General features: G+C 46.4%; 1 pseudogene; it reads left to right on the top strand.

Annotated features, from left to right (window-relative positions):
- The first annotated feature begins 1,547 nt into the window (after positions 1 to 1,547).
- On the top strand, positions 1,548 to 2,820 carry LOC125913601 (KATNB1-like protein 1; annotated as a pseudogene).
- The last annotated feature ends 10,698 nt before the right edge of the window (positions 2,821 to 13,518 follow it).

Genomic DNA, 13,518 nt, shown 5'->3' on the forward strand with positions numbered 1-13,518 from the left:
GGACATAAGGCGGCCACCCTGGGGTCCCCAAGCCTCGAGCCTCGCTTCCCCGCCAAAGCCCCCGTCCTGTCCATCCCTCTCCTATCCTCAGGGTTCCACCACACCATCTTGCACCCAGTGCATGGTCTGACATTGCACAAGCTTGTGTGGGTTGTGGTGCTTTCCCGGGCACACCGGTCTCGCCTCCCCACCAAGACCACAGGCTCTTCGTAAGCAGATACACAGCTTGCACCCCATCTGCAGCCCCGCGGGGCCCAAGTCAAGGGCTAGGCATTAAATAGGTGCTGGGTACAAGCTGGTTGATGGTGAGTTGATTAGGTTACGGGGGGTCCGTAAAGCCTGGATGATACTCTCCTTTCAATGCTTTGTTGAGAATGTGGCCAAGGTTGTTGAGAGCTGGTTATCTGAAGGCATTTAGGCCTCTTCCACCCGACACTTGCTCCTAGTTATGCCTGGGGCGGACCCGGCCCCAGCATTCCACTGTCCCTTCCTCCTGCGGGCAGCCATTTTTAAATCCACTTTCAGGTCCTCCTCCAAGTGGGAGCCAGCCCCACTGTGTGCCCAGCGCTGACCCAGACATCAGTGCAAAGGGTAAAGTAGAGCTACCATCCTGCCCCCAGGAGGCTTCTGTGTAGTTCGGGCATCAAAACACACATGGGGAGTACCTCCACAGGCACCCTTCCCCCACATCGGCCTTCCTTCTATCCCTTGGACTTATTTATTGATTTATTTTAATGTTTATTTATTTTCGAGAGACAGAGTGTGAGCCAGGGTGGAGCAGAGAGTGAGGGAGACACAGAATCTGAAACAGGCTCCGGGCTTCGAGCTGTCAGCACAAAGCCTGACGTGGGGCTCAAACTCACGAACTGTGAGATCGTAACCTGAGCAGGAGTCAGACTCTTAACCGACTGAGCCTAGACCTAGGCGCCCTCATCCCTTGGACGTTTTAAAGCTTTGTCTTATCAATTTCCTGCTGTCACTTTTCCACACCCTGGGAACTCAGACCAACTTCTCAATGTCCCCTTTGTGGGGACGTCTTTTAAAGACCTCCTTGTCTTTTATAGGTTTTATTGTTAATTGCTGTAACAGTAATAACAGGCTTGAGGAATTCACAAAGGTTCCCAAATCTTTCCTTTTGGCACCTGCTGATAAAAAAATAAATCAGTGCAACTTTTCTGGGCAGGAAATTGGCAGTATTGCCTTGGAAGTTTCACGTGTTTTAGCTCTTTCTGTTCCATCAGGTTCTTTGTGCTCTGAGAAGGGCAGGGCCAGTGCAGAGCCTGCTTGGGATTCTCTCTCTCCCTCTCTCTCTTAAATAAATAAACATTAAAAAAAAACAAACGACAAGACTCTTAAATACAGAAAACAAATTGAGGGTTTATGGGGGGGCCAGGGGGAGGGGAAAGTGGGTAATGGGCACTGAGAAGGGCAGTTGTTGGGATGAGCACTGAGTGTTGTATGTAAGCGATGAATCACGGGAATCTACCCCCAAAACCAAGAGCATACTGTATACACTGTATATTAGCTAACTTGACAATAAATTATAAAAACAAACAAGCAAACAAACACAGAACTTTTGTAGTAATATGGAGGATCACTCCAATGAGGTTCCTAGAAAAAACAAAAAACAACGTCTAATCTCACTAATAAGAACAGGACGGTAAGTTAAGAGATCTCCAAAAGCGTTGGCTGTGTACATAGATAGAACAGTTAGACCAGCTACAGAATGCCCAAATAAACTACACAAGGTGATCTGTGGCAGAAAAAAGCTCATCCTCTTCCAAATCCTTGTCACAGAAAACAGTCTCCTAGAAGTGGGGGCTGTGATGGGGCAGAGAAAAGGAACTGTCTTGAGCCGGCCACCTGCCTGAACAATTAATTACCCCCATGAGAGTCCACAGATTTGGTTAATTTCAGAGATTCTTCATGGACAGAAAGCCCATCATCAAAATACAGTGGATGTTTTCCCCTGAGGCTTTTCAGAACCGTGAGACAATGGTTCACATTTTGTTTAGCAGGAATTTAAGACTGAATGGCTTTAACTTTCTGAAGAATGAGAAGTACAGGTGAACCTGTAGCTTTTGGTGATGATTAGGAGCCCTCCTATGGTCACCAAGAACTCACAGGAGGGAAAATACATCTCACTGGACTACTGGGTAGACTTGTTGCCTCTAGTAAAGTCACTACTTAGAAGCAAATTAGAAAACATCATAAAGGTGGTGGTCAGAATAATCCTCCAAAACAGAAAATTATAAATGGTAGAAATATTCATATTTTAAAACAAGAATTAAATAGACTGTGGGAACAGGAAAATCATCTTACTTTTGGTTTCAAGATATACTGGTAGTATAAGCTGAGGACATAGACATTTATTACAGCCTCATTCGGAGACTTCATCTACTAAAGAGTGTGTTGTTATTTGAAACATCCCTGAACTATATGACTTCCAGAAACATGCCTCATCTGAGAATTTGGGACTCTGGAAGAAATCAAAACCATCTTTGATCTTGTAAAAAAAAAAAAAAAGCCACATAAAGAGCCCACTAATGAAACCTTATCAATGTATTTCACACTGAAGTGAAAAAAATATCCTAAAGATATGGAAAAAGAGAAAAGCATATGTAGAAAAGTTCCTCGTATAACAATTAAAAGCATAAAACAGGGGCACCTGGGTGGCTCAGTCGGTTGAGTGTCTGACTTTGGCTCAGGTCATGATCTCGCAGTTTGTGGATTCAAGCCCCGCATCGGGCTCTGTGCTGACAGCTCAGAGCCTGGAGCCTTCTTCGGATTCTGTGTCTCCCTCTCTCTCTGCCCCTCCCCCGCTCCCACTCTGTCTCTTTCTCTCTCAAAAATAAGTAAACATTACAAAAATTTAAAATACCCATAAAACGGAGGAGTGACTGTGTGCAGGTGTTTACATGCATCTCAAATATCATGTGTGTCCTTACAACAGGACTGGGATAGGTATCGGTGTCCTTGTTTTCTACATCTAGAAGATATCAAGTCTCGGGCAGTTAAGCACATTATCCGAGGTCACACAGCTCTCACGGATGGTCCAGGATCTGACAGCACACCTGTCTAATCAGAACATCTCAGGCACAACCAGCTTACCTTCCCTTGTATAGTTTGGCACTCACTCCCCACTTCCTGCCTCCTACAGGCTGAGCCCACCCTGGTCCAGAGGGACCCTGCCTCCTGCCTCCTTGGAAGCTCCCTGCCAGCAGGAGGCCCAATGCTGCTTTTAGAGCAAATAAGTATGAATCATGGATGTGCCTACGCCCCAACCTAACACTGCATAGCCTCCTTCTCTAGCTCCTGTGGACCCTCCACCAAGCCCTGGTCTCTTCCAAGCCACACACAGGTCACAAGGAAAGGGCACCAATACCTGTGTCTTTTCTCTGCCTGCGGTCATACCCTTTGGCTTTGACAGCTGAACTTACCAGGTGTTGGGGGGACTCTCTTCCCCACCACTTGGCTCTTGAGAAACCCGCTAGACTGCGTAAGGCATGGAGGGTGGGAGTATCGGTGGAGCAGCTGGGAGGGCTCCTTCCTGGAGGCTCCCAACAGTAGCTCTGACCCTTGGCTGGTTGTGGAGAGACTGCCTATAGCCTCAGGGACACTGGAGAGAGCTCTGTCAGAAAAGCTCAGTAGGAACATGCCTATAGCTCTACCGTGAGCCTCTGGGCAACGCACTCAGCCTAGCTGAGTATGGCTGCGAGGGGCCCAGGGGACAGTGCGTGGGAAAGCACAATGTAAACCAGTAAGCTCTAATATCAGGTGTGAGTAGCCAGAAAGGGACAGGAATCAAAGGACCAGAAGAGCCAGCTATGGGATTCTTCTCTGCTTCATTTACTGCTGAATCCCTGGCACCTAGAATGGTGCCTGGCATACAGCTGGCACTCAGTAAAACTTTTTTAAATGAATGAACAAATTCTATGGGTTCTTGGTGGCTCACCCCTCTCTTTTAACCTGTGCCATTTCACTTATGTGCCAAGAGAGCATGTGCTGTGTGAAGGCGGAAAAAGGCACTGGGGATGGTTTCTTGCTGTGTGAATTTGGGCCAGTTCTCTGTTACTCTGGGCCTCAGTTTACCCTATCTATCAAGTGGGAATAAGAATATGATCTACAGACGTCATCCTGAGTGACCAGCATATGAAAACACGTAGGTTTAAAAACTTTCACGTATATGGTGCGTTTTGTCTGTGACATGTCGGATTACAGCAGCCGAGGCAGAGACTCTTAAGGGATCCCTGTAGGCACTCACCTAGGGTTCCAGTCCAAAGTCAGTCTCAGAAATGAAGAAAACCTTTTCTTTATTAGAAGTTGCCTGTACTAGAATGAGTCAAGTTATCTGTGTGGGTAGGCGTGTGTTTATTTAGAAATTGAATTCCTGATTTGTGTCCAATATTTCCTAATGATCCATTTAAGGAAAGGGAAATACTCCCATACAGGACCAGTTAACAAAGTCTTGAGAAACCAATAAATCTCTTGCGTTTATCTAACAAATGGGCCAGTTCCTGACTCAGCCTGCTCAAGTCAGGGGCCTTCAGGGAATGTAGTGAGCTCCCTAAACAGATACAAAAGCTCTTATTTCATCACCGAAATATCTTTTCTGGAAGTCAATGCTGAGCTCCAACACGCAAACCAGCGTGCCTCCAATCCTCAGGGCCCCAGGGTGCTTGCATTGATGGCCTCCCTATTATCAGATTTTCCCAATGGCCCTCCTTCCTCCTATGCTCACCCACAGCCCTGCCCCTCCCCCCAAATCCCTCTCTACTTGCTGGCCGGGCCTGGATTCTCTTTGATGAGGACCACGTTTTTCATTGGTCATTAAAGAGACAGCCGAAATAAACATACATGGTCAAGGGTCAGCTCTGTACCACCATAACTGAAGCATATTTCCGTCCTTGGCTTCTCCATCAACATTGAACACCCTCCTTCATTATCTGCTTCTTGAACGCAGAAACACAGGAGAAAGGTCTACAAGAAAACATATACCCTAATGTGCCTTTTGTCCATGAAGATCGTGGGTATAATGTTCGCAGCATGCTGTGCTGAATAGAGCCATGAACTATCTATGCATCATTTTGTTTTGGACAAACCACTTAACCTCCACATCATCAGTTTTCTCATCTGTAAAATGAGGTGGTTAAACTGGAAATTTTCAAGTGCCTTTCAGTTCTAAAAGAATGTTGCTCCTCCATTCCCCAGGCCACCTGCACCTGTCTGATTCAGTAGCACCTCAGGGATCCTACCCTTGCCCTCCTGGAGTGAAGAGAGACCCAGGGTGACACCTGATATGGTACTTTGAGGCTCTCCCTGTCTACACTCAATTACACGTGAGTCACAGGAAGTCACATCTATGTGCGTTCTTGGTCTTTGCTGCTTACTAGCTGTGAGTGACCTTGGAAAATCTTGGCACCTCTGGTCCTTTATCTGTAGAAGTGAGTGATAGCCCCTGCCTGGCAGAGTCAGTGGGAAGTTATCGTTTGTTTGTTTGTTTGTTTGTTTTTTAGAATGATGGATCCACTTGTCATTGGCCCCCTTGCTTCCTTCTTGCTGAGTCATATTGGGCTGGATGTATTAGGAAGAAGTGAGCCAAAGAAAAACTCCACAGGTGTCTCAGTTAGGCTCTAGGTGAAGCTGCTATAGCAAAGAGACCCACAAATACAGTGGCCTGAAACTGTCTAAGTTTAACTTCCCTCTTATTAACAGAGATCATAAGAAGTCACAGGTAGGAGGGTGGTGAGGCCCTCTCCTCTATAAGACCCCAACTTTCCACATCCTGTTCTTCTTTAGGACCAACTCAGAGCCTACTTCCCTCAGAGGCTCCAGAGCCCTCTCATCCACAGGCATCACGCGTGGTCAGCTCCGCTCAGTGGACTCAGCACACACTGCCTCCCCGTGCTAGGTAAATTTGCACCACCAGACTGGGAGCTCCTTTAAGGTCAAGAGTCATGTCCACCCCACTCTCTACTCCACTTCAGGGAAGTGCCTAGTTTAGCGCTTGGCACATGGTCAGTTCTCCGGGAGGGTTTGATTTCTAACCCCTCCCCCACCTCCCCCAGTGAGTGCATTCCTGGAGACTTCAGCCAGCTGTGATTATGAAAGCTGAGGTGTTTGCTTAGTCATCACCGTCTTACATACTTTTCAACTTAATTACCATGTGATTTCTTCACATCCTCCAATAAACGAAAGACAAAAAATGCATATCTTTGGGAGAGGGAGGATGTGTGAAATTAATTCTCATGAAAGTCCTTGACTCACTACAAAAATGCAAGAAATGTGCTGCTTACACATGGTTACAGGGAAATATAAATTTTCCTATGCTGTGCAAGTTCAGAGCCCTTGCGTGAATGTTTGTATTAACGTAAATTTTATAGAATCATTCTTTCTGAGTGGAAAAGCTTACCATAGTCATGAGTTTGGGTAACTGCTCCGATTTGAGTGGCTAATGACTAGCAATCCCAGACAGCAAGGTAATTCAGTCATCTACCTCAATGTTTCCTTCACAGTTTGTGCACTGAACTGGAAACCACCCTCCCAAGTGAGCAGACCAATGGGAGTTCTACTGAGATATTTTATAGCTGGCATGGTGTAGGGGTGGGTGGGAAGGACAGTTTGTTTTACCTGCTTTGAAAATGTTCAGACCAACATTCTTGTGGCCATTCTCTGTGTTAGATCCAACTCTAAGTTATTTCTAATGGAGCATCTTGGTCCTGCCCACTGCCGCTCCTTTAGCTCATTTCTGTAGTAAGTGAGATGATATGTGTTCTTTTTTGGAACTGGAACTTTTATAAATATGTGCTGCACTTGTTACATTTTTATAAATATATCTGCTTTGGCTACAGGCTAAAGCCTATGACTCTACACTTACCCAGCCTCATAAACAGGAGAGTCTCATACGGTTGTGCAGGTTGTGCACTGCATGGCCCTGAGGTGTGTTACTTGCATGGACCATGATGGCCCCTCCAAAGCTATACTGGTAACAACCTCCATAATACTCCAAGAAAGCCTCATCTAATAGATTATCCACAAATTTCTCAGCAGGTGTATGCTTGAACTCTGCCAGGTAGAGCTCAACAAGAGCTTGACTGAGAGCAGCAGCCCAGGAGCCACAAAGCATGTCTGTTCCAGGGTACTGAAGGTTTGTTCCTGGAACAATCCAGATGAATAAAAGGCTGTCTTCTGGACCACATTGTTCTGACCCTGCATGCGATTGCTTTTACTTAATTACGCTCTGGCATAAGGCATCGACCCATTGGAGAATGTCATAAGAAACATTACGAGCCTGATCGTAGTTCTCTAAATGTTCTGGTGGAGGACCTTGCTCACAATATATAATCTCTTCGGAGGGGCCCGTGGGAGAAATTTCTCTCCGGCCCTACTCTCAGGAAGAGTTATGCTTTTCCCGAACGGTGTGATTTGACAGACAGGCGCTCTGACTCACACAACTGAAGCTGCTTTCATGTGTGTATTGACTGTCGGAAAGCTGAGGGTTAAGTCAGTGGCCCAACGCTAACCAGTATGAAGACCTCACACCATGTGTTTTGTGTTCTTGCCTCATTCCTGGCTTCATCAACATTAACAAATTCAAGAAAAGCTACCGCATGCCCACTACACAGCAAGCACTCATCTAGATCCTACCCTGAAGAAAACGGACAGAAGTTCCCACGAGGAAGCTTACCTTCTAGTGGGGGATACATGGGAAACAAATTACATACGCCTATTGGTAATGGTGTGTGTGTGTTACCTATATAATTACCTACACATGCCTATGTACATATGCAATATTATGTATGTTACGTGTGCATATATGCAATATTATATATACATTGTAATTACCTCTACCTACACATACCTGTAATATTACATATATTACATATGCATATATGTATATTAGTGTGGTAAAAAGGAGAAAACAAATCAGGAAAGGGGAAGACGGTAGGCAAGGTAAATTTTAGAGTGGAGATCTGAGAAAAACTTTCTGGGAAGTTGCTCTTTGAGCAAAGCCTGAGGTGGTGAGGGAGTGTGCTGTGTGGATCCCTGGGGAAGAACATTCCAGACAGAGGGAGCAGAAAGTTCAAAATTCCTGAGGCAGGAGTGTGCTGGGCATGTGGAAGAAACAGCAAGGGGGCCGGCGTGGCTGGAGAGCCACAAGGGAGGTAGTGACACAGTCACATGTATCATGTGCCCGGAAGAAGAGCCTCGTCAGGCCTGGGAGGGCTTTGATGCGCTTGGACCCTATGCTGCCTAAGATGAAAACCATCTGAGCGGATTTCTGAGCAGGGTTCTGAGCGGGGGAGTGAATAATCCCCAGGGGTCACTCTAGCTAATGACTTGAGATCAGACAGAGGAGACAGAGGCAGACCAGTTAGGACACACTTGCAGAAGTTCAGAGGTGATGGGGCTCGAGCCACCTGGTAGCAGGGGCAGGTGAGAAAGGGTCATATTGCGGGTGTATAGTCGACCCCTGAATATGGTGACAGAATAGGGGGACAGTGGATTTGGACACGCTAAGTTTGAGGGGCTTGCTAGACACCAGGTGAGGATGAGTGGGCTGGAGTTTCAGGCAGATACCTGGGCTGGGTATAAACAAACTGGGGGTTCTTGGGGCCATGACACCGGAGGCGACGGCCCCAGGGTGAGCGCAGGCAGAGAAGAGGTGCCCCAACAACAGAGCCCTGGGGTATCGCAAAGCTAAGAGCTCATCTAAGCTTCCTATCCACTTTTTTTTTTAAACCTAATTTCCTAGGCTGGTATTCAACAAGCCATCTTATTTTCTATAAACCTCCTTATGTGATGCTTAGAAGAAGGCACGGTTGAAACCAGTGCTGCAGCACTGATACCATGTCAGTCATTTAAGAACTGTTTACTCAGAGCCATTACACGGCAGGCATTAGGAGCTGGGGGTGACCAGACAAAGCCTCTGGCCTTGTGAAGCTTATGTTACAGTCGAGGAGAAGGACAGTACTTGACATGTAAACAAACACGCAAGACAGTTTCAGATTATATCGGGTGCTATAAAGAAACTAGAACAGAAAAAGCAGAGGACAGGAGCTGTGGCTTCCCTGAGGACATGCTATTGGAACTGAACCAAAGTGAAAAGAAGGAGCCATGCAATGTTCCAGAGGAAGAGCATTCCAGGCAGAGGGGGAGGAGCCAGTGCGAAGGCCTGAGATGGGAATGAGCTTGACGTGTCGAGTGACAGAAAGTAGGCTGACTGGTGTGCCTGGGACACAGTGAAAGGGAGATTGAGGTACGAGGCAAAGCCAGAGGGACAAAAAGCCACTCATGTTGAGTCCTGCCAGCATGGCAAGAACTTTGGGTTTTATTTTGAGTGTGCTGGGGAGTCACTGTGGATTCTCAGCAGAGCAGTGATGGGATGTGATTTACCCCAACTGTGGAGTATAGCCCGGCCTGTAAGGAACAGAGAGACTGGAATGGAGGGTTCCGGAGGGATGAGGAGGCAGCCAATGGGAGCTGCACTAGGACGGGAGCAGTACAAGTGGGAGACGGTGCATGGGTATTTGAAGTCCTTCTCGATGGACTGAATGAAGGCACAGAGAAGTCCTCAGTGACTCCTGGGTTTTGGCTTGAGCAACTATACGGACGTCCATGCTGTTGACAAGAGGCTGGACAAACTGGAAGAGGGGCAGGTTTCCCTGAGAAATGAAGAGTTCCAGTCCAGCTGTGGTAAATTTGAGCTGCATACTGGTCACTTTGCAATTCTGTATGTTACCTACAAAGAATGTCCCACATTCGTTCAGTGTTAACACTCCCACCAGCGATGTTTGAGGAGGGTTTCAATTTCTCCACATCCTCACTAACACTTGTTACTTCTGTATTATCTTTTTTATCTTAGCCATCCTAGTGTGAAGGAAGTGATATCTCGCTGTGGCCTTGATTCACATTTTCCTAATCTCATGATGCGGAATATCTTTTCATCTGTCAGTTTCTGGCCTGCGGGGTTTTGGATCCCTGGGTTGGGATGCTGGGACATGGCTGTATTTAGACCATGCTGCCGACCTTCCCATCAGAGCTAACAGAGGAACATGTTTCATCAGGGTGTGAGCAAACATCGAGGCCCTTTCTGAAAACAGATGTGGTTTTTGCCTGACAACCCAGCAAAAGAAATTAATGTTAAAGTTTTAAAATTATTTCACAAACTGAATGAGTAAAGAGAAAAAAAAAATGGCATGAATAAGACATAAGAGAAGCTCCATTAGAAGAAAATTGTATTATTTAAATATTTGCTTGGAGGATATTTATTTGCAGTGAAACCCCGACTTCTTTCACCCCACTACACTAGGCAGGCCAATGCCACTGCCCTGGACATCCAGTGATCCTGTAATACACACAGATCAATGGTACTTTCTCAGGACCAGAATTTAAACTTCCTTCAGAAAGATCTCAGGCCAACCATCTCACACAGAGGATGTTTCCAGACTGCTGGGAGGTTAATTTGGAATCTTCAGTTGCTCAGTCAGAAGATTTTCGGTGTTTCCAGTCTGCAGTTTGCAGATTAGAAGGCTGTCTGGTGGCCTGGAACAGGGGTACATCACTAAGATCTCTAAGCCTACACTTGATTGGAAACAAATTTGATTTTGTAGTGCAAAGCAAGGGTTCCCTAAAACAGAGCCAGCTGACTCTGATCCTACCCAGGATTCCCACCTTAGTTATTTGGGAAATCTGATTTCAAACTTGAACATCTCTCTCTTCTCTGACACACATTCTCTCATCCTATGAGTAAGAGTCACAGTGAATTAGTCTGCTTTTTAGAGCTCACGTAGTAGAAATCTCGAACCAAGGCAGATCAAACAAACAGGCAAGTCTGCTAGTCATTTACACGATACTCTACTCTCCGAGGGACTTCTGTCAGACCCTGGTCATTAGAACAGCTTTGCCCCTCTGGAAAGCAGCTAGCTGGACAGACGGTGCAAGGAGGAGAAAGAAGGGCTGGTGGCCAGCAGCTGAGGGAGGCACTTGTCTATTTTATAAAGGCCTGGGCTTTACCACGTTGTAGACATGTGTTTTCGGGCAAATTACAGTAAAACCTTGATTTGCGAGCATAATTCGTTCTGGAAACATGTCTGTAATCCAAACTTGTTCGTCAAACCGAATTTCAAGAACCATTGGCTCAGCTGGGGTCATGTGATGCCATCACATACTACTCATATTTCAAGACATCACTCATTTATCAAGTTAAAATTTGTTAGAAATATTTTCTCACCGTGCAGAACACTCACAGAACAAATCACTCTCAATCCAAGGTTCTACTGGACTTTCTTTGAACCTCCATCTCTTCCTCTGAAAACCTGAACTAAGTTTACTTGTAATTTTGCTCGTTTACTTCCGAGGGCTGTTTGAGGCGCAGTGACCACACGGCTGCAGGCTAAGAAGTGATACATGAAGGACGCTATTGTTATATTGTCTCTTTCTCCAAGGTTCAGTGGGAACCTTCTTTCCTTTCAAACTCCCTCCTGGATCCCAAACCCAAACCCCAGGAATAATTCCAGACATTCAGATTCAACAGAAGTTTCCTTAGCTGAAACAAACCCAGTTTCTGGACGAACAAAATATTGAAGAGATAAATGGATTTGGTCATTTGACAAACACTTTTTGGTGCCTATTGTGTTCCAGAGACTGTTCCAGGTACCAGAGAAGCAGCTATGAGCAAACCAGACAAAACTCCACACCCTCATGGAGCTTCCAGCAAGAAAGGAGAGAGAAAGGAGAGACAAAGATTCTAAACAAATAAATTGTTAAGACACATCAGAGGTGAAGCTGGAGATGAGTAGGGGTACTCCTAAGGTGTCCAATTCACAGTTCCAAAGGCTGAATTTTGGGGGGTGAGTTAGCTTTCTAAGGCTCATTTCTGGTTTTTCTGTTTTTGTTTTTGTTTTTTAATTAATTTATTTATATTCAAGTTAGTTAACATACCGTGTAGTATTGGTTTCAGGAGTGATTCATCACTTACATATAACACCCCGTGCTCATCCCAACAAGCGCCCTCCTTTATGCCCAGCCCCCATTTAGCCCATCCCCCCACCCAACATCCCTCCAGCAACCCTCAGTTTTTTCCCTGTATTTAAGAGTCTCTTACGGCTTGCCTCCCTCTCTGTTTTTATCTTATTTTTCCGGGGCTCATTTCTAAAGAGGTATCACCTTCCTTCCAGTTCAGCTGTCGCTCTGGTCCCAGGCTCCAGCGGCCAGGCCCAGCAGGGAAAGCCAGGCAGCGGTGGTGAGGGAGGGCAATGCCAAGCCTGGTGGATGCAAGGTGACCGCACGCCGTCCAGCCCCAGGAATTGGATCACCTTGGGAAAGATTCTCCACCTTGGCTCTGTCTCAAAAGCCCTGTGCTACGCTTCCTTAAATAGCACTTGACAGAGACCAGCTCCATCCACTTCAAAGCCCTCTCTGTTTGCATCGCATGAATGACACATTCCTGTCGAAACTCATCCAGACTAACAGCTGCTAATTTCCTAGCAACGCTGCCCTAACAGTTCTGGCACGGCATGGAATTCATTCTGGCATAGCACTGGAAGTTTATATTTCGGGGAAAAAAAAAAAAAATCTTTCAAAATCCTTTTCTCTGTTTCTGCCCAGCTACTCAATCTCCACCCCCAGGGACCATCTTTGACCAAGCTCAGTAGGTAGGCCCCTTCCGTCAGCAACTGGAAAGCCCTGTGTGATAGCAGTATTGCGAGCACTCTGCATAAATAATAGTACAGCTTGCATTACACTGAGCCACGTCAGGCTATTTCTTGACTTTATGGACTCATTAGTTTTCTGCCTCATGGCAACTTTAGTAGGAAGCCTGGACAAGTCCATACAGGATTTAGAATCACATAATTTCAGGTAAAGGAAGGCAAGGAGGTCATGTCTTGTGCTCCAGTACCACGTGCCTGGTGTAGGCTCCACATAATGCTGGTCTGTGAAGGAGTTACAGGCGGCTGGGTGGGAAGGAAGTGAGGGGTGATTGACTGGTAATGTCTGCCATGGATGAGACAGAGTACAGGGGCCTGCCTCTTGGGTATTTGCCACGTCTGACCTACTGCCAACTTCTCATTTTACAACTGAGGGAACCGATGCTCAGAGAACTGAGGTGACTCCATCAAGATCATACCGACAGTGGGAAGCAGAGCCAGACCTAGAATCCAAGTGTCTGGATTTCCACCTGAGGATCACTTTCAACATTTACTCTTCTTTGCTCTCATTCATAAAGTCTATAAAGGGCTGACTTCATAAGGCAAGGAAGGACCGGGGACCCGGCTGGCTCTGTGTAATGCCTGACGCACGGCTCACGGTGATCCGTTGCCTCAGTGGTCCTAGCCTGGTTCCCACTCCGTCTGCTCCCTCCCAGCAGTTCTGGACTCCTCAAGCTATTGTGGACCTGGCAAGAAGAATGAGAGGCCCTCCCCATGCAGAAATCTACAGTGATTCACAGGGGCCTGGGCTCCTGACCCAGAGCATGATGTTATTTCCTCCTGCCTGTAGCCATGTTGCCCTCAGAAT

Source organism: Panthera uncia (genome assembly GCF_023721935.1).
Source record: "Panthera uncia isolate 11264 chromosome C1 unlocalized genomic scaffold, Puncia_PCG_1.0 HiC_scaffold_4, whole genome shotgun sequence".
Classification (NCBI taxonomy): domain Eukaryota; kingdom Metazoa; phylum Chordata; class Mammalia; order Carnivora; family Felidae; genus Panthera; species Panthera uncia.